We start from the raw sequence: 24,178 nt of genomic DNA, 5'->3' as shown, positions 1-24,178 counted from the left end.
GTGAAAAGAATTCATTTGATAGGTCAATTAGGAGTAGTTGTGTTATTTCATAGAAATTCTCTGCAATGGCCCTTTAATGGGAAGCAATATGCAATTACTTTGAAATGTTTTCACCACTTTGCTGACTTAAGTATCACAAATCGGTGAACTTTCACAGATTTCTAAAAAAATGGAATAAGTTCACCTCCAGTATTTATTATTATATATTACAGCCAAACAATGCATTATATGTTGCATATATATTTGTCTATAAAAGGTCACATTATTAAACACATTATTTTCAAATCCTTTATTTTTTCAAACCAACTGTTCCAAAGCCAAACATTATTAAATTTACCGTCATGTATTTAAAACAAACAGCAAAACACTAAATATAAGAAGCAGAAACCAGATAATAATAATAATAATCAATTATTGAGATAATTCAGATCAGTTTAGATCAACTAAATGGCTTTTTAACATATTGTTTCACCTCTAGTAGAAAACACTCGGTTCCCTTTTTGTTCAGTCAATATGCACTTTAACATTTTACCACATGGTGTGACGCAATGGAGTGACGGTCTGTATCAGCGGAGTTGCTCAAGACAAGTTCTTACTTAAAACGTTACTTTAAAAAAAAAAAAAGCTTATTTTTTTTTTTTTACTTTCTCCCTTTCTGTTAAATGATTTGACCGAATCTAAGCCAGACTGTAAACGTCTTTGGTTCAGAACTTCAAGCCGGCCTCCAGTTTCTGCCTAGTTGTAGTAATCATATCTGCCACAGCTGCCACTTAATCAGAGATCTTGAGGACAAATAGATTCCTGGAGGTAAACAGGCCGCTGCGGCAGCTTTCGCTGAGTGATCATTCTGTCGCCGGCGGTATTACGGAAATCTATTCAAAGGCTGTTTTCATTCTTAGAAAGATCATACAGTGTGAAGTACGCATACAGAATACATTTTAAGGCCAAAAAAAAAGGGGAAATAAATAGCTTTTAGTTCGGGCTAAACTGAAGGGCAATTTTGGGATTAATTAGGATGTCACTGATTGTCCTTGTATTGCCTGCGATGTCTTAATAAGAGACGTACAAGCTTCCAAAGACGCACAGAATTAGTCCAACAGCTTTTAGAGATGACCTCACGTCGTCTTATTACATTCCGCCTGTGTTTCCCTGCACATCCATGTCAGATCCTTTTCAGCAATTAGCCTTGAACTAGGGAAGACGATCAGCTCCGGTTTCCCATTGCTGCGTCCCTCGTCATCTTGCAGTACTTTGACTCTTTCCCCCTGCGTCCTAATTAAGACCTTAATGCTACCTCCCACGGGGATCTGGATGCCCCGCTCCCATCCACCACATTCCCTCCATCAAAACTGTTATGATTATAGTCCGCTTTGCACAGGTGCAAATCGCTTACATTTAGTCTACATTTGCTCTCAATCACGGGCGATCGTCAAAGCTTAACTCTCCCTGACTTTGAGCATTTGTTCACAAGTGGCAAAACTCGCTTGGATGTTATTTGAAAGTTGCTCTTGTTTAAAAGTAGAAAAGTTATTTCCACGCGCCAGACTTTTTGAAAACGTATCAAGAACGTTGCCGCGGCAGCGTTTCGAGACCGCCATCCTTCCTCGGTACAATTTTCAAGCGGAGCTATATTTTCTCTCAAAAGGGAGCGCGGTCAGTTGTCGTCATGCACCTCAACACTTTCGCGTGACGTTAATTTATTCAGAGCAGGTACGGCAATAAATCCACATACTTATTCTATTAAACCTCTCCTTGACCTTCTAACTATTGAGTTGGACTGGTGCCACATAATGCGTATAAGCTACCCAAGGCAATTACAAAGACCTGGGATTGAAAGAGAGCTGTCATTAGGATGTGCTTTCACATACCAGCCTGCAGAGTGTGGCTGCAGGCCAGGCTGGCAAATGGGAGGGGGGGAGTCGGGGAGTCGGGGGGCCAGGCCAAGGGCCGTGGGGGATAATTAGACAGTTTTATCCCAGCTTGTTGATATAAATGTGGCCGGCTTAGCCCCCTATGCCTTGCTTCGTGGTAATGATCATGTCTAACAGGTGGCAGGCAAACAGACGGGGGGCATGAAATGGATCCCTCGCTTCCTGGCCGCGTCTCCTTTTTTGTTTTGTTTAGTTTCCTGGTCCAATCCGAGCTGTGTTCTCCTCCGTTTGTGGTTGCATTCGGGATTGTTGATGCAGGGAAGTGTTGGGGATTTGTCACCATCTCATCTCATTCTAGCTAATCTCATTCTCCCCCGGGACCCTCGCACTGAGGGCCAGCAGAGGGTTAAACAAAACACATCAGTGTGTTTAACTCAAGTGGGTTATAGAGTCTAACGCAAAAAAAGAAAGTTGACACTCCTCTTAGAGACGTAGCGTTGTTGAAAATGTTTAAATTTGATCTCCCCGTAGTCTTTGGAATACTTTTGTCCGATAGAGGAAACATGTTTATGGCAGCGTGGAAAGAAATATACTCCTTTCCTCCATTTCGTCTCTGTTCAGGATCTCCAAGATGTGTTTTGTAGTAACAAGCCACTGGATTGAGTCACATCTGACATCAGGGTCTGAGCAAAGCTCTGCTCATCCAAATCTCTTGTATCCTGTGCGGGGGGGGGGGGGGGGCTGTTGAGGTATGCATGTGAAGAGGCATTGGAGACCACTCAAGTCCAGGCTGCTGATTCACTGTCATATAATGGATCGTTTGGGGCAAAAAGAACCAGGAAAAAAATGATTCATGTGTTGAATTTTACTACCTTTCCAGAAATGTGTGAAATAGATCCGGGCCAGTAGACGACGGCGCATTATTCTCTAACAAATACCTTTCATAATACGGACGTTCTGTTGAGCAGAAATGTGTTTATTTTCTGGACGTCTGTGTGGGTAGCTGATTGAGCACGCAGTAAAACATCCACAAGGCTCTCAGTGCTCTGGTTTGCGGTTGGTTGCTTCCGGCTGATTGTGGAGGCAAAGCTCCCGATTTAGGATCTTGATTCCTTTCTGTCCGAGCTGCAACCCTGGATTTTCTCATCATTTTCTCCTTGCAAGTTGTTTTAAACGCTTGCCCTAACCTTAACCCTAATCTTTCTCTCATCAGAGGCTTAAAGCATAACCCCAGCTTTAAATAGAGTTAAAAAAAAAAAAAAACACATTTTATGATTGCGAATTTTCATAGATATATCTTTTACTTTTATTTTATTTTTTTGTGGTTTGGCGCTGCAAAGTGAAAACCGATTTAGGGTGTTTGTGGGGGAGTTGGGCTTTCGCTCTGTTGCCTATAGTGACGTCGTCAGACTGTTGGTGGTGAGGATTCAGCATTTTTTTTTTTTTTTTTTTTTTTTAAGAATTACCAAATGTAAGAATTGAGTGATGAATGGATTAAGGGACCTGGTGGAAAAACAGCCAGAGGAGAAATCAACTCCTACTGGCAACACTCACAGGTCTTAATCCAACACTCTATATTTGTTTGATTGCCCGCCACAGCTGACAGCAGGTCATCTGCCTCTTTTGAGACAAGAGTTGTGACAGCGGCTCTCATTAATAGCTAGCAAAACTGTTCAGTATTTATAGTGTCGTGCTGTAGACGTTTACAGGACATTTCTCTCACCTCGTTGCGTCTCCGAAAGATTTTTCCTCCTCGCTCATGAGTTCTCCTTTCTGAAAGGATCTTGGCTCATTTTGTCGGTGACGGAGCCGGTTCACCGGCTTCCAGGTCACGGCGGCGGGAACAGAGCCGCTGTGAAGCTCCATTGCACTGCACATTGAGCGTCCTATCTAACATTTGTGTTTTGAAGCATTGAGCTTAAGTGATGCAAACAGACCCTGGGAGGCTTTTTTTTTTTTTGTGTATAAGATGAAATGAAGCAAATAACCAGAAGTCCTATCACTTATAGTAGAAAATCCCAAAATACCCACTTCTATCATGTAAGAAAAGGATCAGCTTCTCACATTTGAGAAGCTACAGCAAATGAAAAATGTTCACGTCAATTTTGAATTTGGTAAAGTTTGATCGTTGACCAATAGAAAGCTGTGTTGCCAATGCTGACCTTTTCGAGGAGAGTCCAAGATGGTGAAAGCTATCGAAGCCTATTAGCAGAGTTTAACCATTAACTTTTATTTAATCCCCTCTATCGGAGTATAAACTTCCCCACAAAAATGAAATAAACAAATACATCAAATACATAAAACCCTTTTGTTGTGTAAAATAATGTACAAATGATATTTAGTCTCCCAGTACAGAGAAAATAGAAAAGAAGATCAAGGAGCTATTGTGAATAATTAGCACTAGTGCAGTATGTTTCTGGCTGGCTAGCTTGTTAGCAGTTAGCTTCACCAACTACAGCAGTGAGTAGTCCCGACGCTGATTAATTCCGCGGGTGTAACCAGACCTTTAGAGGGCATTTTATCAATGTCACCTGCTGGAGTACATCTTCAGTACATTCAATACAGCACAGGTTGATTTCTTTTTCTTTTCTTTTTTTTTCCAAATTTAAATACAAAGCGACTCTCTTGTGACCAAGTGTTTCCAGGCTTTGTGTTTGAGGCACATTGTGTGTGAAACACAGAGAAGAAGAAAAAAAGTTGAGGTAGAAATGTAATAAAAGATAAAGGAGGTAAAGAACTTGCATTTATGCTGATTGAATATTCTATTTTTCTCTATTCTAGTTCAATATCACAACTTTACGTGATGAAGTCAGCTGAGGGCCATAAAATGTGTCAAATTCAAATGTCAAGTGTAAATGTGTTATAACATTTTGTTCGAGGAGAAACCGTTAAGCTATTCATACTTCATCATATATAAACTTTCAGTACATCCAGCTGTTGATGATGTGTCAACCTCAGCTTTCCACATGGTGCTGACCTCCAGAAATGCATTCCTTCCCAGAAGCCCCCTGGTGTCTGAACCTGAACCTGAACCTGTCTTTCTTTTTTCTTTTCTTTTTTCTTTTAAGGCGTAGCTGAGATAAGCACTCATTTTCTCCATATGTTTATTTATTTTGTCAGCGCTTGTCTGTGTTGACTGATATATCTCTGGCCCAAAGGTGGCAAATATCATTTCCCCCCCAACCAAGCAACGGTCTAAATTTGTCTCTTTGTCTTTGTGTCTGAATCCTGTCCAGAGGCTCTGACGTCTTCAGCCTCCAAAGAATATTGCCCCGTCATTGTCTGAAGCTACTGGCAAGGTATTTATTTTTAGCCGACTTCTCCACCTACGCACACACAAACACACACTTGTTAGTCCCTCTGTCTTCATGAGGGCCCTTCTGTCACTACATTCGTTAACTAGCCTCCTTAAAACAAGTTCTTGCTGTTTTTTACGTCTAAAAATCGTCATGACTGCAGCAACTTTGATAACCAAATAATAGTCAAAGTCAAATGTTTTACTATATCTTTATTGTATATTATATATTATTATATTATATATTTTTGTTTTGGACTTTTGGTTTGACAAAACAAGCCATTTTGAAGACTTTGGAAATAATTGTCAGATTAAATGGTAATGAACATATTTTTTTTAGCTGCAGCCCTAATTTGCGATTTATAATTTTTGGGATAAATTGACTGTATTTCAAACAAATATCCTTTTAATGTTAGAAATCTTCTCCCCAGGTCTAACAAGTGACCCCATGTGGGGACCTGAATGGAGTTAATATTGTCCAAATACATAAACATAAAGAAATATGGATTGCAAACCATCGCAATAACCAACCCAACAGCAACCCGAAACTGTTGTCATTACAAAATATGACATGAAGCTAAAATGTGAAATGACAGCTTTATTGCATTTTTCCGTTTGTCTTTATGCTTGTAGTCCTAAACTCTGCTCTAATCTAAACGTTAGAACAACCTTAACTTTATTCTAACCAGAGTGACCTCACTTTGCAAAATGTCCTCAATCTAAAATTACATTCGTAGGCCCAAGACGGGTTCTCCAGTCAAGTCACCCAACCCTGAATGATGAAGCTGATAAAGTGTCAGGGCCCCCATCAATGCAGCTGTTTAAGTGCCGTCCTCAGCGATATGTCACTTAATTTGAATCCGAGTAGTGCAGTTGACTCACATGTGCTTGAAATGCAGCACCGCTCCCATTAACGTGTCTGTGGTGGGAAAGGTCCTTGTGCAGAGGCTCTATTATTACAGCCATTATTATACTTTATCAAAATCCAAAGGCCAAACTGGAGATGTTGTTTCATCCACTCGCAGAGAGAGAATCGCCGTGCCTTTCGGCCAAAAGGAGGTTAACAAAGACAGGAAGATTAAATAATACATTCATCAGGTTCTGAGAGGCCGGGGGCCAAGTTCATGTCAAATCCATAACAAGCAAAGTATCCTCGACCCAGCTCATTTCCCCACACGCACGTCACGCTCTGCTGGAAATCTACGTAGAGGATGTATTGATCTTTCTGGTGCTTCCTTTCTCACAAGCGCACAAACAGAGCTGCCGTATCACACGCAGCGCCGCAAAACAACCCCCCCCCCCCCCCCCCCCTCCCCACCCCACCCACCTCCCAGCCCCATAAAACAAAATAATAAACTTGCCGCTTGCCAAAATAAATCCAAGTACCTTTTGTGTGCGCAAACGCTTCTGTGTGCATGCAGCCTGCGCTAATGTACTGTTATTTGCTTCCTTTCACTTCAGTAGATGAAAAATAATCTGCGTGTATGTATGGTGCAGTATTATTGGTAATAACCAGGCGATCTTCTCTTCGTGTCGAATTTGTTTTTGGCTTGTTTGTTCAGATAGAATATCATTAGATATCGATAAAGTTCATCACGTCAACAAAAATTGCATGAGCAACATGGTGTACACGTAGTTTTGTTCCTTTTTATAATTATTTCTCTTTTAATCTTATACTATTATTCTGTTATTTCCAGAGGTGGAGGAAGTTGTCTGATTTTTCACCAAAGTTTAAAGAGTAAAAATACTAAATAAAAAAAGTAAAGGTCTACTGTAAGCAGTTTTTTTTTTTCTTTTAATATGGCTTCGCAATGTGCAAATCAACTCGTCACCATACTTGTCAAACAAATTCAGTGAGGTACAAAGTGTGTGGGTGTAGCGTCGTGACCAACGCGACGCTGCAGAAGCCAATCATTGAACTGCTGATCCAAAGCTGCACAGCCCAGCCATGAGCGAAGCAGACGGTTAGTCACTCGGCGTTAGTGGCCGATGAAGAGACACTCCCACTCTCCCGCACTCCCGCTTAACCATGAGGAACGGTCATGAATTTGGAACTTGAGTAAATATCCTGATAATTTCCTGTGTCATCGTTTCTTCTGTAAAATTGAATATTCGTCGTCTTGTCTTGCCGAAGCTTCATAATTAGACAAGTGAGGAAGCCGTTATGAATCATGACAAGCATCCAGTAGATTCATTTACGCCTCAGTTGACACAACACCACTGTCACAATCACCGGCACAGCAGCAACACTGACACAGTTGATCACAGGCGCTCTGTGTGTGTGTGTGTGTGTGTGTGTGTGTGTGTGTGTGTGTGTGTTGTATTCTCTGTAGTTTTGTGCTCATCATTACGTGTTTAGTTTTGCCTTGAAGCCGTCACGCTGACTCTAATGACTGTGATTGTGCTTAAGCAGGAAAACAGCAGCTTGTTTACCGCTCTTGATTATGTCCTTGTTTGTCCAGCCTCTAATTGCAAGCCTGATGTCAATACAGTTGACTGTATTGTGCTGTTGGATCGTCAACAATCAGACACAGGAAGTGCATGAAGTCATGTTATCAACTGTGGATTCACCCCCAAATGAAGATTTAACCTCATTAAGGGGAAACTTTTCACTCTACAAGTGAAACATCGTCATATATTCTCCTCCTCTTTCTAATTATTATTATTATTATTATTATTATTATTATTATTATCATCATCATCATTACAAACTACGATATGGTAGAATCTATCAAAAGGTCACCAGGACATCAGAATAATAACTGGTTACAGTACACACAGTTCATATCTCCCTTCTGAGACGTTTATTGACACATTTGATAGGAAAAACTGACTCCTAGTGGATCCAGAAAGTAACTGCATTTGTAAATCTCGCTGTTTATACGCTGTGTTTGACTGTTTATGCTGTAGTATTTGTACAACATACCGTAGAGTGTTTGGTGGAGGTATCAGTACCAAGCAGTGGAAGTAACCATGTTTAGCTCACTGTATACTTGCAGTATACACAATTCAGAGGTACACAGTGTAGTACTTTCTACTCGGTCGCATTTCTTTCACAGCTTTGAAAATCCTTTTCCAAAGCATATACTTATAAAGTATTGTGTTGTTCTAGCTTGAACTACCCTGCGGTATATAAACGTGTTAGAATTAGCTCCACCTTGACCAGCTACAACACTAAAATAATATGTGTTTATATATGAATGCATCAGTGATGATAAGCATGATGAGTACTTTTACTTTTGATAAGTATACTCTGCTGATGACTACATTGTGCTTTTTTGAATCAGACACATTGCAGTACTTTTACTTGAGTAAGGGATCTTAATACTACCTCCACCACTACATGCCATATACAGTACGCAGTTCTGTCCCTCATATTCATCCTCATGTATGAAAATAAAAAAAAACCTTGCTTAAATCTACTACAAGAAACTTGCATTTTATGTTGATATTGGCAGTACCTTAAGAATAACTATAGAGAAATAGCCAATATTGTCACTGGTGGTCTCGTTTGCTTATGAAGGTTAACCGGTCACAGCCAGTTTCTTACTGTGCTCATCATGAAATCAATGACATGTCTGAGGATGTGACGGATCAGTGACAGCTGAGGTCGCGTTGCCCTAATGGACACTGTTTACAAAATCTCAGGGCCTCCGTGTGGATACTGTTTTGAAAAATGCCAGAAATGTAAAAACGCTCTTGATTACAATCGCAGAGAGCTCCAGAAACAAGACTCTGTGAACGATGGAGAGGAAAAGAGAGAGATTTAAAGGGTGAGTAAAAGTGTATGCTGACTGGGTGACTTCTCTCTCTCTCTCTCTCTCTCTCTCTCTCTCTCTCTCTCTCTCTCTCTCTCTCTCTCTCTCTCTCTCTCTCTCTCTCTCTCTCGACACCTGGCTGCAGCGCTGGCTGGTGCCTTTTTAAACTTGGCTGCATCAAAAACACTTTGCATTTCAGGTGTTGGGTGAATTTCACATCCCCCTAGGTGTTTGAACATTAGGTTTGAAAATACACAAGGAGTCATTGAGGAAGCTAAGAATTCCCTTTTTTCTTTGCATTCCTGAAAATAACAAAGCATATTTCTGCAGATGCAACAGCATTATTTTGTCAGTTAAACAGCAGCCAGCTTTGGCTCTGACTCAATCTTTCCACCTCTTCGCTCTGAGCCCGTCCAAATGTGCTGGTAGCCATCTCCAAGCCGAAGCCCCTGGGTAGGTCGAGGCAGCTGTGTGTGTGTGTGTGTGTGTGTGTGTGTGTGTGTGTGTGTGTGTGTGTGTGTGTGTGTGTGTGTGTGTGTGTGTGTGTGTGTGTGTGTGTGTGTGTGTGTGTGTGTGTGTGTGTGTGTGTGGCCCTCAATCCAATCTGGGTCTACCAACTTGTTAATTATCCTGCCCCATGGGGCAGGAGGCGGGCGGGCAGGGAATTATGGGAAGAGTGGGTTGGGTTAGCTATTGGTTGTAATTCTAGTTTTGAACCTGAACTCTGATTGGCCAAATCATGTTCACAGCCAAAATAAAATGTAAATCAGGCTACTAACACACATCTGTGAATGCATTTTATGTAGATGTTAATGACAAAAATCAGCTGTAATTAACCCGTGAAAGAACATTGATGATAGTTGTTCTTCTTTCGATTTGTGCCCTGAAGATTTAGATCATTTATTTTGGATTTGTCTCCATTCTGACAAGTTTTGGCAGACGTCCGTTCCGTTTTATCACTTAACATATTGACTCCTCCGGTACTCACATGCACAGAGGATTCACAGGAAACGAAGCAGAAAGAAGTGAGCTTACCAGACCTGTGCAGCCTGCTCCTCATCTCTGGCTGAGGCAAGCAGCTTAAGGATACATTAGCCGCTACTAGCCTGACACACATGAATCTCCCACTGAATTGTCAGCTAGAGTTGCATTGTGGGTAATATAGGTGTCAGCTTTTGACAAGGAACGCAATCAAAATGACGATATCTCTGGTTCAGCTGCATTGATTTTAATCCTCTTTTGTTTCTACTCGGTAGAGTACTCTTTAAAGGATTATAACCTTATTAAAAAGCAAAGCCACTGTGGTTTACTGTAATTTTAGCATTGGCTTGTGTCTGTGTCGCGCCTAACAACGCCCCATAGCTATTATAAATCCCCGCAAGCCCCAGTCACGAGTGGCTTGTTGCTTAAATGAAAACGGAGTAGTGAGATATTGGCTGTCCTAATGAGCTCCGATATAAATAAAAACAGGACCCATATAGCATGGATGCCTACCAGTCCTTCTCTTATTCTCCTGTGCACACACACACACACACACACACACACACACACACACACACACACACACACACACCCTCTATACTTTCCTTCACTGCATCTGCTGCAGCAGAATCCCATCGGCTATCCAGTTACGGCCCGCCTGGCCAGGGGCTTGCATTAGTGGCGTAGGAGAGCTGTGAACAGGGAGTATCGGATGCTGTAATATGGAAATTCCTCTGTAATGCAGAGGCTGCGGGATGTGCGATTACTTAATTCATTTAGCTGAGTAAATGTTACTGATCTGCCAAAGCACGGAGGGGATGGGGGGGATGGGGGGATGGGGGGGGGGGGGGTCAGTGTGTGTGGGTGAATAGATCTGTGTCAGGGAGTGATGGTAGCACCGTTGCTGCTTGTGTAATGGCATGCATGTGTGGTTATGGGTAGATGGGAGTACGTATGGGGCCTCAGTAACAACAGGTTGGGTTTAAGGCTCCAGTTTCATGTGTCCGGGGAACAAACCATTAAGAAAGAGCGGCGAGCCCACCAAGCCCACACCTCCAGTACCCACATGACCTATCCCAGACGCTGATTTGTGGCTCCTGACACTTTAATTCATTGGAAAACACAAGTCAGGACCCAGGAGTTAAGTAAGTCCATTAACACTATGGAGAAGTAATGCGTTCCAGTGCAGTGCCAGCCCTGCCACCCAGTGTGATCAAGCATAAAAAGCCAGTTATTTCACAGTGGGTGAATATTTCCTGGAAGGTTTTACACTGAGCTTGCTGACAAAATGATGTAAATCTGTATAATTTGAGGCGAATTTATCAACGATAAATAACCTTTTTATGGTATTCCTTCATGAGATTTCTCCTTCGGTAATTTAAAATCAATAAATTACTGACCACGCCATGTGTTTGCTATTTAAGTAGATGTGTTACACGTCAGTTTCACTCCTACGGCGCATAATGAGCAATGTAACCATGAAAAATAGAAATATATGTAAAAGTTTACAGAACAGGTGTTTATCGAGAACAAGTAGGACTGTTACCGTTAAATAAGGACACAGAATAGTATCACAAAAGTCATGTAAAAGATTCTGCTTTGCTTGGATGCACAGTAAGTTTTGAATTAGTTGAGTTGTGTAATAACTGCCCAAATGTTGAACCCATATCCATGACAATCCAATATCGAAAATGCTTGATTACACACAAGAAAACATGTCATCGCTCAGAAGTTAAGCCACATTAGACTTTTATGATGAATTTAAACTGTAAAATGCAGCGATGGGATCATGCATTAGATATATAGCTAACCAGAGAATAAAATAAAATGCAGTGTCTGGTAATTCAACACGTTCTTTTACAGTGATGTATCCTAAATTGAGTAATGAAGATGTGATCTTCCACTAAACTAAATCTCTTTTCAACACAATATAAAGTCAAAGATGCATTATGTAGCTGAGCTCAGCTGTTGTATCCACCGAATCCATCATTTCCCCAAAGGCGTCTCTCAAAAAATGATTTCATTGTCCTCTAATCCATTATGTGGAGCAGCGATGTCAGCTGAGCTGTAAATGACTCAAAACACAGCTGCTGGGGAGTGGAAAACGGGGAGCCAAATTCATCTCGAGCTAAATGGAAAAAAGGTGGAGTTGAAAAGCTGTTAAAAGTATCTGACAGATTCGGTACGCTCTGCAATGTGGAACAGAATTATTAATTTGGGAACTGGGCCTGTTAAATCTATCATTCCATTATTCTAACAGGAATCCAAAGGACATTTGCAGCCTCCAGGTCAGCGGCCAGTGAGCCCTGTCTGTTGTTTTAACAGCAAGAAGTCGGTTTATCTTCCATTTTAAGAGGAGGAAGTGTGATGGTACTGTACTGTACTGTACTGTACTGTAGTGTAGAGCTTATGCTCAGCTGGAAACTTTGCAGTGCCACCCCATGGACACTGGGGAAATTCTCTGTATTGGAGTTACATATCATGATTTTATAAAAACATCTCATAGACGCAGAATCTTGGTTTTTTTAAGCTTTAACAACAGCTACCAAATACTTTGATCTGAGACCGCATTCAGGAAAAACAGAAAAAAAGTGAGCTCACCTAATCCTGCCACTTCTTTTCCTCTTTTTCCTCACTAGAATCCTAATTTTTTAGGAAGCAGTCCAGTCCCGTTAGATGTTATAAAATAGTTTGAGGGCTGAATAGAGGACCCAGAGGAGAGGATCAAGGTTCGATTCATTCATCCATAAAATAATGGAACTCACAGTGGCCCCCACCCTAATAGAAGCCAGGAGAGAATACGGGATCCCAGATATTCTTACTGTATATTGTTCTCCGCACATGTATAATTATATAATCGGCTACTGGAGTCACAGTGTGTGTGCGTGTGTGTGTGTGTGTGTGTGTGTGTGGGGGGGGGGGTCAACATACTTCACCTATAAAGATGTTTCTTATTATGTTCCAGAGGCATATAAGAATAAACCCCTTCAGTCCCTGGCCCAAAAAAAATGTTTTTTTTGGCCTATTTTCATTTATCTGTCTCTCAAAGTCTCTTGTCGGCTCCAATGCGTTGCACATACAGTATGCACTGCTGTTTGAAAATGAAGAAATAGTACGTGTAAATAAATGCCCTGAAGACTTGTGATGGATTAAATTAGGTGTCGGCTATGATAGATCATTACAGAGCAGCAATCCAATTTATCATTAATGTCTGTATGTTTTTTGGCAAAACTGCAACTATAGACTTCACACGGGTTGACTGTCATTAACATTTCTGACATTTAATAATTTCTTGACAGCCTTTTACACTCAATAAGGGATTAAAATCAAGCACGAACAAGCTCATTATATTCTTATTATTATATTCTCTCACAGTATTTTATCTTTGAACATTGTAATCCTGAAAATGATCATGAAATCCAACCCCCCAATACTTACAGCATTTTTTTTCAGTAATAGTAATGAGCCTTTTACTGCAGTGAACATGCATGCAGTTTCACATAATGAAGGTCTAGTGAGATCTGTTCAAATATAATCTATTTCTCGACACCATTTGATCAATTCTGGAAAGTAAAAGGATATTAAATCGCCATGTTTACAGCTAAATCTCAAAAGTTGTTAACTGACGTTAAACTGCACTTTCTCTGCCAGCCTAAGCTGTGACGCCGTGGGCCCGATAGTGTCCGCATTGAGACTTGCCTGAGTGTTGTGGTTCAGGCTGAGAGGTTGTGAGGTCTCACGGTAATGCCAGCGGGGATCGCAGAGGGGCACGGGAGCCTTGGAGGTCCTGGTTTTACAGCGCAGCAGTTCATTACGTACACACCGGCCCCCGCTCTGCCACGACTGGAGTTTGTCACTTGCAGATTTATATTCTTCTCTATTAAAACTAGTTTACAAGCCCACCGAGATTCCTGGAGATGTGGAGAGTGAGAGATGTGGGAAACCCATAATGGGAGGCATGAAATGAAAAGAATAAAGCAAGTGAGACTCCAGGAACAACGCGTAGTTTAATGGCAGTGAGAGAGTTGGGGAAAGTGTGTGTCACTGCTAGTTCACCAGAATGTTGAGTCTGAGCCTGAAAGATCAGTTTAGTGGCAGTTCAATCGCTCTGCAACTAAATCATTGACGTTAAAAGGAGAATTTTACATGTTGTTCTTCCAGTGAAATTGAAGAACGCGCCGTGAATTTAGGAGGATCAGAAGACATCTTTAAAGTATCTTTTAAGACCTTCAACGTAACTAAATAACCGCTATAAAAACAACTATAATCCTAAAATATATTAAGAAAGTCACATTTAAAACAGGCCAAAGTCTGGTAGTCACTACTTTCATGTTAAAGTTTTCAACACTAAATGAGGAACTGTTCAACTGACTCTCTTTGGACCCACTAGTGAGCTAGTGTCCAAAAGTGATGGACATTTTTTACGAGTAGGAAAGCCTTAAGATAAATATTCTGAATATGTATATATATTCATAAATAACGAATACTTAACTGCGGTCCTAAAGATAATAATTAAAAGCGTAGAATATCTTGATAAACTCATAGCGCAACACTAATGCCAAAAACAAACAACAAAAAATACAAATAAAGCAGCGTGTGGTCCGGCATGTCTTCATGATGGTAATGAAGAGGCTAAGAAAAGTGATCTTTAGGTGGGTTTTAAAACGATTTTAATGGAAGGGGAAGAACTCATTATTAAAGAGAAACTTACACAATTGACCCTTCGTTAAGCCCAGAAAAAAAAAGAAGTGATTTCAGAGAGAAGACGGTGAGAAGGATCAACAATGTGTGTTTGAATGACACATCCAGGAGGTGAAAGTGATAACGGCAGTGAAGCTAAAGCCTTCAGTGAACCACCACATCATAGGTTAAATTAAGGCACAAGCTGTTCCTGTAATATGTATACCTTTTATTCAGGCGCCAGTGCATTAGAGGCGAAGGGAATAATGTCCAACTCAATTCTGTAATTCACTGGTAACCAGTGAAGAGAGGCCAGTAGAGGGGAGATGTGGTCTCTCTTCCCAGCGAGGAGTCTTGCTGCTGCATTTTTAAAAGCTGCAGGCGAGTTTGGGCTGACTGACTGAGTCCTACATAGGAAAGGTGAGAGGAAATAAAAACGGGAGCTAAAGTCTCCATACCTTTTTAACGAGCTGGAAGGATTCTAATTAAAGAGATCTAAGATGGTACAAGCTAGTGCTGTGTTGATTTGTGTATCGCATTTTGAACTAGAATCAAGACCGGAGAAACACTGAGATTTATTTTATTTTTTTTGCGTGGGTCTTTACATTCTATGGGAGTCTTAATTTCTGGATTTGTTAAATGTTTGAATATTAAATTAAATTGTATCCAGCCTGAACCCAGAAGTATCCACATCCTCATAAAATCCCAATCCTCTTTTCCATTTCTCAGTGGCTCTATACACCCCTGTTAATGCAGACTGAAGGGGGAGAAACGCTTCTTTCTACCACAACATAGCTGCAGTGAACACTCTCTTTTGAGCCATTCAAGACTTGTGATCTCATGTGGAATCGGCTAAAATATTCAGTTCGATCGCAGTCAAACTAAGTGTTGCCGAGAGTTATACAAATTCCAAAGTTGTAGCTGAATGATAATCTTACGCTTCCAAGTGCTTTACAAAGAGATAAAAATAAAAACACAAATAAATCAAGCTTCTTGTTGAGAAGTGTGGTGGGAACTGTATTCATTATAAGTGCAAACATAATTTATTCCTTGCACCACAGAAGCGAAACGAGCAAATCGAGGTACAAGGTCCTGTACTGTAGTGCTTCCTTTTACACACAAGAGGGCGTTGTGTCCCTTTTCTAAAGGAGACCATCGTTGCAAAGCGTTCAGTCACAGGCTGCTCTGGCTTTCTCTATGCAGCAGATTAATGAAAGGTTTATAAATTCACAATGCATCACTGTCGCCTATGTGATAAGAGAACGAGGTGAACACGAGCTGCATGCGTATGGATGAGAGGCAGAGTGAGCATATGGAGGGGAGGTGTCTCAGCTTCCTCCTTTCACTCCTTTCACTCACTTGTTCCCTCTGTCCTTCCTCCCTCTTAAAGCCAACCACCTGCATTATGACAAAAATCTGCATCTCTGTCCAAAGGGCAGACGGGCAGCAACTTCAGTGATGTGGACTATGGTTTTTATTAGCTTGTAAAAAAAAAAAAAAAAAGAAAGAAAGAAAAAGAAAGTGTCAAAAACAGGCAGATTGTGTTGGAGCAGCATGTTGTCTCACAACGGCCGTATTGTCATCTGTCACATCAGACACATTTCCCCCACATTCCTGCCGCATCCCTGCCTCGGTTGTCGCGATCTGAGCGCGCTCGCTGAATCATAGCGTCTAAAGATAGACGCTCATTTGCAGCAGCAGCGTGGCTCAAGCGGAGCGAGACAAAGGTGAATCAGAAGTCACGCAGAGGAGTTATGAAAGTTCAACAGCCTGTTTTGCAAAGCAAAAAGAGGCCGGCATATGGTCATCCCCACCTCAGCCCTCCTGAGAAATTGTGTTTGTCAGAGTAATAAAACTGTCCCATAACCCCATAACCTCTGCAATATTCATGATCCAAAAAGTTTGTGCCTTCGCAAGACAGCTCGATAAGTGTTGGAGCCCCGAGTCTGTTCCCAGGCTCGACCATAACAAGTACACTGTCTGCCGGGTTACCATGAGGCGAGCTAGTCCAGACTCCCAACAACCCACGCCGGCTTGTTAAAACACACTCCTCATTGGTTCAGCACAGGCGCTCGCTGAGAGCTGGCCCGCTCTGTTTACTGATGTCACAGGCTGGATGGAGCCCATAATAGGCAATGGCTCTTCTCAAAATTACGAGCTGTTTATGAACAAGGTGAAAAATGACACTTTTATTGCGTCCCTCTGTCCGAGCGTGCCCCGGGCCTGTTCTACCTTGTCCTGTCAAATCAATGGAGCACTTCTGGAGGGAAATAAGTCAACAAGCATTCTGGGAGAGAAGCGCATACACACAACAGAGAGAGAGGAGGAGGGGAGGGGGAGGGGGGGTTGGGTTATCTGGACGACAGCTGTAATGCAGAATCTCATAAACATGCATTAATCAGAGCAGAGGGCTGGTATAACTGCTGTGGCATACAAATAAAGACAGAGAGAGACGGCTGGACTGATGAGTCACAGCTTGTGCTCTGGTCAAGTCTTTTTCCAAAGTCGTCCAATGTGGTTTTGACAACGCAAGACAACCACATACACAACAGCATCGGTCGTTGTTCTAACAGAAATAGAGTCGTGTTTTTCAAATGATGGCAGTTCTGTCCTGTCGTAAGCAATCTACTGTTTTTCTGAGCATCTCGAATTCAGTCTAACTCGGTCAGGAATAGTCTGTAGACGAAATATTTTAGCTCGTTCCTGAAGTGTGTTTAAGGGGTCTGCAATATATTGTGGTGCCAAAGCACGCATAACTTTACTCATTACTCATAACGGTAAAAAAAGAAATTCCGAAATGCATTATAAACAAGTGCAATGAGCACAATGAGAGCAGCAAATGACTATTTGCTATATAAAGATAAAGCGGAGTAATGTCTACCTTAGCAGAGAATGGAGCCGTCCTCATACTGTGTCTCCTTGCCGGGCCGGCTGTGTGTGCATGTTAGTGCACGTGTTAGTGCATGTTAGTGCACGTGTTAGTGCACGCTGGCTAGTTCATGGCTGCTGCTCTGCACTGCTCCCTCATTGCATTACAGCTGATAACGCCACCCTGACCGACGGCGTCATTATCGCGTGTGTGCGTGTGTGCGTGTGTGTGTGTGTGTGTGTGTGTGTGTGTGTGTGTGTGTGTGTGTGTGTGTGTGTGTGTGTGTGTGTGTGAGAGTGAGAGAGAGAGAAAAATAGCACCTGTCAGACTATCAAACTAGCTTATTATAAAATCTTCAAAAGAATCAGAAAAGAGTTGCTCAGATGACTAACGCCCTCAGAGTTTGATGTGCTGGACATTGATGAGTGTTATTGGAAGAACATACAGGACATTATAACTACACAACACCTACACTGGCACTTTGGAATTTAGATTGGTGGAATTCCCTTTAACTCAAACATCTACCTACAGTACATCCATTGTGCAAAAGTCATTTTCTGTCCACCAGAGTGCAGCATTTAGCTTCCTCCATTTCCACACAGCGTGCGTTTGGCTGCAGGGAGCTTCGGCAGCCCCACTGAGAAGCTCTGTTATGTTATCACAGTCTGTGCTATATATAAAAGTCCTGATTCAGCTCCACTGATGTTTCCATTCTGAAAAGAAATTAGAACAAAGCACGCACAAAGTCCCTCTTGGAGGAGATACAAGATAAGATGAGTTACTTAGAGACTTGCAGGTACATACACGGATTATCGACGTTCCATTGGAGCAGCATCAAAACCCTAAGTACATTTTAATAAATGCTAGTATTTTGTGTATGTACAGTGAAATGTGTTGCTGTTTGTGTCTCATTTTGGCTCATTCCGTACACTTTGGTTGCACTGCTTGAGTCTTTGCTGTGCTCCTACTGTGAGGGAGTCCCAGTGAGGTGAAAAGAGCTCTGACCATGTGGGGCTATGATACGATACCTCCTGCTGCTCATTTGGTTATGATGCCAGTTCCCCGCCTCTACATATTACAAAAACAATCCAAAAAATGTTCTAGGAAAATAACATGAACTGCATGTTTCTTTTGTGTGTGTGTGTGTGTGTGTGTGTGTGTGTGTGTGTGTGTGTGTGTGTGTGTGTGTCATGAGTTACTGTTTATTTTCATCTTCATCAACAGTCTGTCCATCTTGTACCTAAAGGACCATTGCGTAGGATTTAGGGGATCTATTGGCATCAATAGAATGTGATATTAATAAGTATGTTTCTATAATCACCTGAAAATAAGAACTGTTATGTTTCTGTTTGCGTAGAATGAGTCCTTCATGTCTACGTAGGGAGCAGGTCCTCTCAAAGGAGTCCATGGTGTTTCTACAGTAGCCCAGAGGGGACAAACCAAACACCGTCTCAAGTGAGGGCCAGTCACGTTTCCACACTGGCCACCATGGTTCTCCTGCATGATTGGCACACAAGAGCTGTTTGGTATGGTTGCAATGTTCAAACCTCACCACTAGATGCCACCAAACCCTACACACTAAACCTTTTAACATTTCCATGTTCTATCTGGATTAATCTCACGTTAGCTGAATACTGATAGCCACGCTAGCATCAGAGAAGAGATGCACTGATATTATCGGATATTGGTCCAATACTGACTGAAATAGCTGCATCGGGTGTCTATGTATTCACATAATAAGTTAACTTAAGCCTGATGTTTCTTTACACATTAAAGAATGAGCCCAGTCACTTTCACAAAGTTTGGGACCTGCTTTTGGATTCTTTGCCTTAGAGAACTCTGTTATCTTTTCCCACAGGAATCCGATTGATTCAATTTTAGGTCCACTTCACACTTTGTACCCTGCAGTGACATATTTTATATATATATATATATATATATATAGATAGATAGATAGATAGATAGATAGATAGATAGATATATATATATATATATATATATATATATATATATATATATATATATATATATATATATATATATATATATATATATATATATATATATATATATATATATATATATATATATATAGATTTGTTTTACAATATCAACAAAGCCTATAAAAGGACCGAAACCAACAATGTATTGATCCTACAGGTACTAACAAGATTTGTCTTTGTAGCCAATGCGTGTTCAATCCAAAACCAATTAAAAAGCCGTCATTTACCCTCACTGGGTGAAGTGTTCCGTCATTACAATGAACACGGGCGCTGTCCATTATTTTGATTCGCTCACGCCCCACCGCTGTAGATTCTCACTAGTACACCAAATGTGCAGCTGAAAATAATCCCCAACAGAAACACAATGTACTCCTGTAAAAACTACAGTGCTCTCCTCTTTTTAGAATAAATAAAGGATTTTATTTGTGACCCATTTTTTTGTTAAATGGGAACAAATGGGCTTGAGGTTGATTGGGTCAGTTGGAAAGTATTGAGAGACGGACAAACACATTTTTAGCTCTGGTCTTTTTTTTAATACATTTAATGCCATAAAGGGTTCTCAATATTCCACTTATCGCCATGACAGTTCAGCCTGCTGCCCGTTATGCTTTTTTTTTTTTTTAAGCTTTATTTTTATACCTTTTTGCACCAATAAATACAGTAAATAAAGACCTGAGCAGGCATGCGTGTGCTGAACCAGTGACTCAAATTCAATCTAAAAGAAGAGAGTCGCTCTCATATCTATTCAAGGACGGAGTTTTGAATGAGGTTCCAGTTACCATGGAAAAAATGTTCCTCTGTCCCACAACCCAAAGTGAAGCCAGCAGCAACTTAATACAGCGGCAGCGCGCCTGGATGCGACGCTACCTGCGGCGCTACAATGTGTGATTTAGAAAAAAAAAACAGGAAGTCTCAGATGAAATAATAAACATGTGAGAATACTGATGAATTCTGCGCCTGTGTATAGACGTGTTTGAAGGGTCTTCGCATCAGATAGGTACATAGAGGGAGCCATGACAACGAGAAGGAGCCTACTTTCATCATCCCGCTGGTTTTCAGGCTTCGTGATATTTTAGCCCCTGTGATTGAGTTGCAAGTTTATTAAACTCTGCAGCTGTTGTTTGTGAAGGCACCTAGGAAACAGAGGTAATTGATGGACCTATTGAGTTACACTCGCTGCATATGAAACCTCCACGGCTGAGAAAAGTCAAGGATACTAATATGAGCTCAACCTTAGCTCACTGTCGACACACACAACAGCTAGTGACAAGCTGAGTTACTACGAGTTGCTGTGAGTTATTGCGTCTGTGTATGCGCTCGTGTGCATGCACCATACATACATGTATAAATGTGCACTCCTGCATGCCTGGCTGAAAGGTCAGACTCTATTAATACTCCGATTTTTGAACTTACTGCCTTCAGTCGCTCTCTGAACAGAGCACCGTTCACAAACATGACATTTTCTCGCCGCAGTAGAGAATAAAAGATCCGACTCCCACTCGGGAAAATGATGATGCACTGGTATGTATCTTTTAACACCAGCAGGCTGAAATAAGACCACACAGGAGTAAATTAACACTCAGAGGTAATGTGTATGTAACTGGTGGAAACTTCTGATTCAAACCTCTTTTAATAGGATTGTGTCCTTGTGTATGTTTGGGATATCTGAATATCAAGTGACAAAAAACTCATGGACCTAAGGACCCATTTATTTATATATTACATTTTTTTTTTTCCCTAATTGGTACACAAGCATAAATAAAAACAGCACTTGGTCGTGATTTAAGAATTTCTTGGTGATCAGCCTCTGTGCAGCGTGAATGGTTCACCATTCACAAGCTTCAAACTGAACTTTTTCGGCCTGCAGAGAGCATAAAAGAGCGTCAAGGATTCAACTCTGACTTTAGAAAATGTGATTTACTGCGATGTATATTTTAACAAAGAAAGATCGTGCTAAAAATAGCCGCACACACGAGGGTAAAATAACATTCAAAGTGCACATACTCCTAAAAGTAAGCCAGTTTTGTTACACTTCATGCTCTCAATTTCTTAATTTTCCTGCCTGTTAAAAGCATTTTGTGTTATAATGTTGAACTTTGAGGGACGATGTGAGGAGTCTCACATTCAGTGTGTGGGTTTGACTACTTCTGTGAGCACTTAACAGATATGTGCTCCAGTAAAATGGGGTCTAAATTATTGTTTGGGTTTGCCATGCCCCCCCCACAGTGCAATATAATAGGTGGGTTGAATGTGTCATGAAGACTGTGGTGGGGGGTTTCCCAGGCTGACAAGTACTGTAGATGGAAAGATGAGGAGGAGGAGGGAGGAAGGGAGGGAGGGAGAGGGGGGGCTGTTTTCTCTCTTTGGGGGTAAGGAGAGAGGAGGGTAGCCCGAGCAGGACCAGACAGTGTTCTTGATACTTACAGACAGTGAAGGCTCAAACTTCCACTGGGTCAGTTTAGATGGGCAGTGACTCATGAGAAGTTGCCTGGAGGCATCTAAAGGAGAGAAAAGTCCAGTAAAGTGAAATTAGGAGCGTGAATTTACTATAAACTAAAAGGGATAAAGAATTGTCTTTCTAGTTATACGTTTTAGTGTAAAACAAATACATAAAATTGTGACAATCTTGCAAAAATAGCTTAAAAATCCTGTTTTTAAATATAAAAATTGTAATCGAAGCATAAATATAGATCAGGAAGTCCATGGTTGGATAATGCAGATGTGGGTGTGACAATTTTCTTCAAATATTGTCTGGTTTTTCTCACGTAATGTCGATTATTTTGCAATCTGGTGAAATGACGCAACTCAAAAGGTTTCGGCCGCTCCCCCTCAGGCTGGCGGTGCGACCCGCCTCAGCCGCTGATCTTCACGTGTGCGATTTGTGCGGACGAAGATGAGACCAGCAATTAAAAGAACTTATCTGGAGCAGAAGAAAGAGGAGAGAAGCACCGGGGAACTTAGAGACGGCTCGGCTGAACACATCACCCAAATTCACTGGTGTGTCTTCACATTTTTCGGTCTCTTTTGTGCAGCAGCAACCGTGATATTGTCAATGCTTGATGTGCAATATCAATATTTCAAAGCAACTTTCACTCTTGGGTTGTATTGTGGAAAAAAAGAAGAAGAAAACAGGTCTGAAGAGACCATTGAGGACACTATGTTAATGTTCTCCATACGCCTAAAAACGTAGGCTGATTGCAGTATTTTTTTGACTCAATATATTTAAAATTGACAACTTTTATGCTACATAAATCAAGGATTCATTATTTTCTCACCAGATTTTTGCTTCTGGCCGTTAGACTTTTCACTTATGAGATTACATTCCATTAAACAGGCATCATTTCAACAACCACTGTAGATGTTTGAGAAAACAACCCTTACTCAAGATCCATTTTCTAAGCTCTTTTTCCCAGAACTTTCAACCGTGTCACGTGGTCTTCATTCAGCGCATTGTTTATTAATCTGCAGAATTGTTAGGAATTCTCGATCCTGTTGACTTAAAAGTGACACATGAATGCTCATTCTTGATTCTTGAATTCTACCAAAACAATCCAGACTGAACGTTCACTTGCATGTCCTTGTTTTAAAATATTTCATGTGTTTTTTAATGTACTGTATTGATGCCCCCTGTTTTTTTTTGTATGTATTTTATGTGTGTTTTGTAGCTACCCTGCCCAGGGACTGCAGTAGGAAATTAGCCAAGATGGCTAAACCGGCACATTTATAGAAATGTCTATTAATGTTCCTGTAATTGTAAACTCTAAATAAAATAAATAATGAATACATGTCATAGCAGGAAAGTCACAGGGGTATTTTAAATACATTAATGATGGCTGCATTCCACTTAGACGAGCTGAGTCATTGTACATGTTATTAATTCCACCTGTGCTTCTTCTAAACATGAGCAAGACAGAAAAAGAAAGGCATGACAGAACCCCATTAGGTCATTAGGCTGACATAACTATCCCTCATCATGAACTCGGAGGTCACATGATGCTTACATATCTTAGTCATATCTGAATGTAATTGGATTTTTCTATGTCTAATTTTATGATCTCTCTATGCACTATGGGTAAACTGATATTTAAATCAAAGCTTACTGTATGTTTCCCATTTAGGTCCATGAATACGTTCTACCATCCCTGTAAATGAATCATGAGGCAAACCAGAGCTATTATAGCACCGTGAGTACATACATCAATGACACGGTATGGTCTGATCAAGGGACTCTCTAGTGGAGGACCTCACATGTGACGTGCGTCTTGGCGTCACCACACCGAGCCCTGGCCTGTGTCTTGCGCCGTGGTCAGTGTGTGGCTAACATGTAACGAGACATGACACTTTAAAAGTCCAACATGTGCCACGAGCGATAACCAACCGCCGCTGCGCTCACTCTGCGAGCTTGTGGACTCGCCGGCTCCGGATGTTTTTATCTCGTCTCTGTGCAGAGCCGCCGTTTGATATCATTTTGATCTTGCAGAATGAAATGTTTCTTCATTTGTGTCCTCTCTCTCTCTCTCTCTCTCTCTCTCTCTCTCTCTCTCTCTCTCTCTCTCTCTCTCTCTCTCTCTCTCTCTCTCTCTCTCTCTCTCTCCCTCCTTGTCCTTCCCCGCCCTCAGCTGCTCTGTAGGTGGCGTGTTTGCATCTGCTTATTTGCAGAGACATCACCATGGCGCCCGTGTCATGTCTACAGACCTCCTGTAATCTCCTTGGTGCGCTGT

General features: G+C 41.3%; 1 long non-coding RNA gene across 1 annotated transcript in view; it reads left to right on the top strand.

The window, feature by feature from the left end:
* LOC137892287 (uncharacterized) overlaps positions 1-19,205 on the top strand; it is a 38,079-nt gene extending 18,874 nt beyond the window's left edge. The window contains exons 2-3 of the long non-coding RNA XR_011105406.1: positions 5,108-5,170; positions 18,812-19,205. This is a non-coding gene — a long non-coding RNA (uncharacterized lncRNA). The remainder of the gene's footprint in view (positions 1-5,107; positions 5,171-18,811) is intronic.
* Positions 19,206-24,178: the final 4,973 nt, after the last annotated feature.

Source organism: Cebidichthys violaceus, unplaced genomic scaffold, assembly GCF_023349555.1.
Source record: "Cebidichthys violaceus isolate CVI_PGR_0920_01 unplaced genomic scaffold, fCebVio1.0.p SCAF_78, whole genome shotgun sequence".
NCBI classification, from domain to species: domain Eukaryota; kingdom Metazoa; phylum Chordata; class Actinopteri; order Perciformes; family Stichaeidae; genus Cebidichthys; species Cebidichthys violaceus.
Note: the sequence above shows the minus strand (reverse complement) of the source record. Positions and strands in the feature narration are given on the sequence as shown.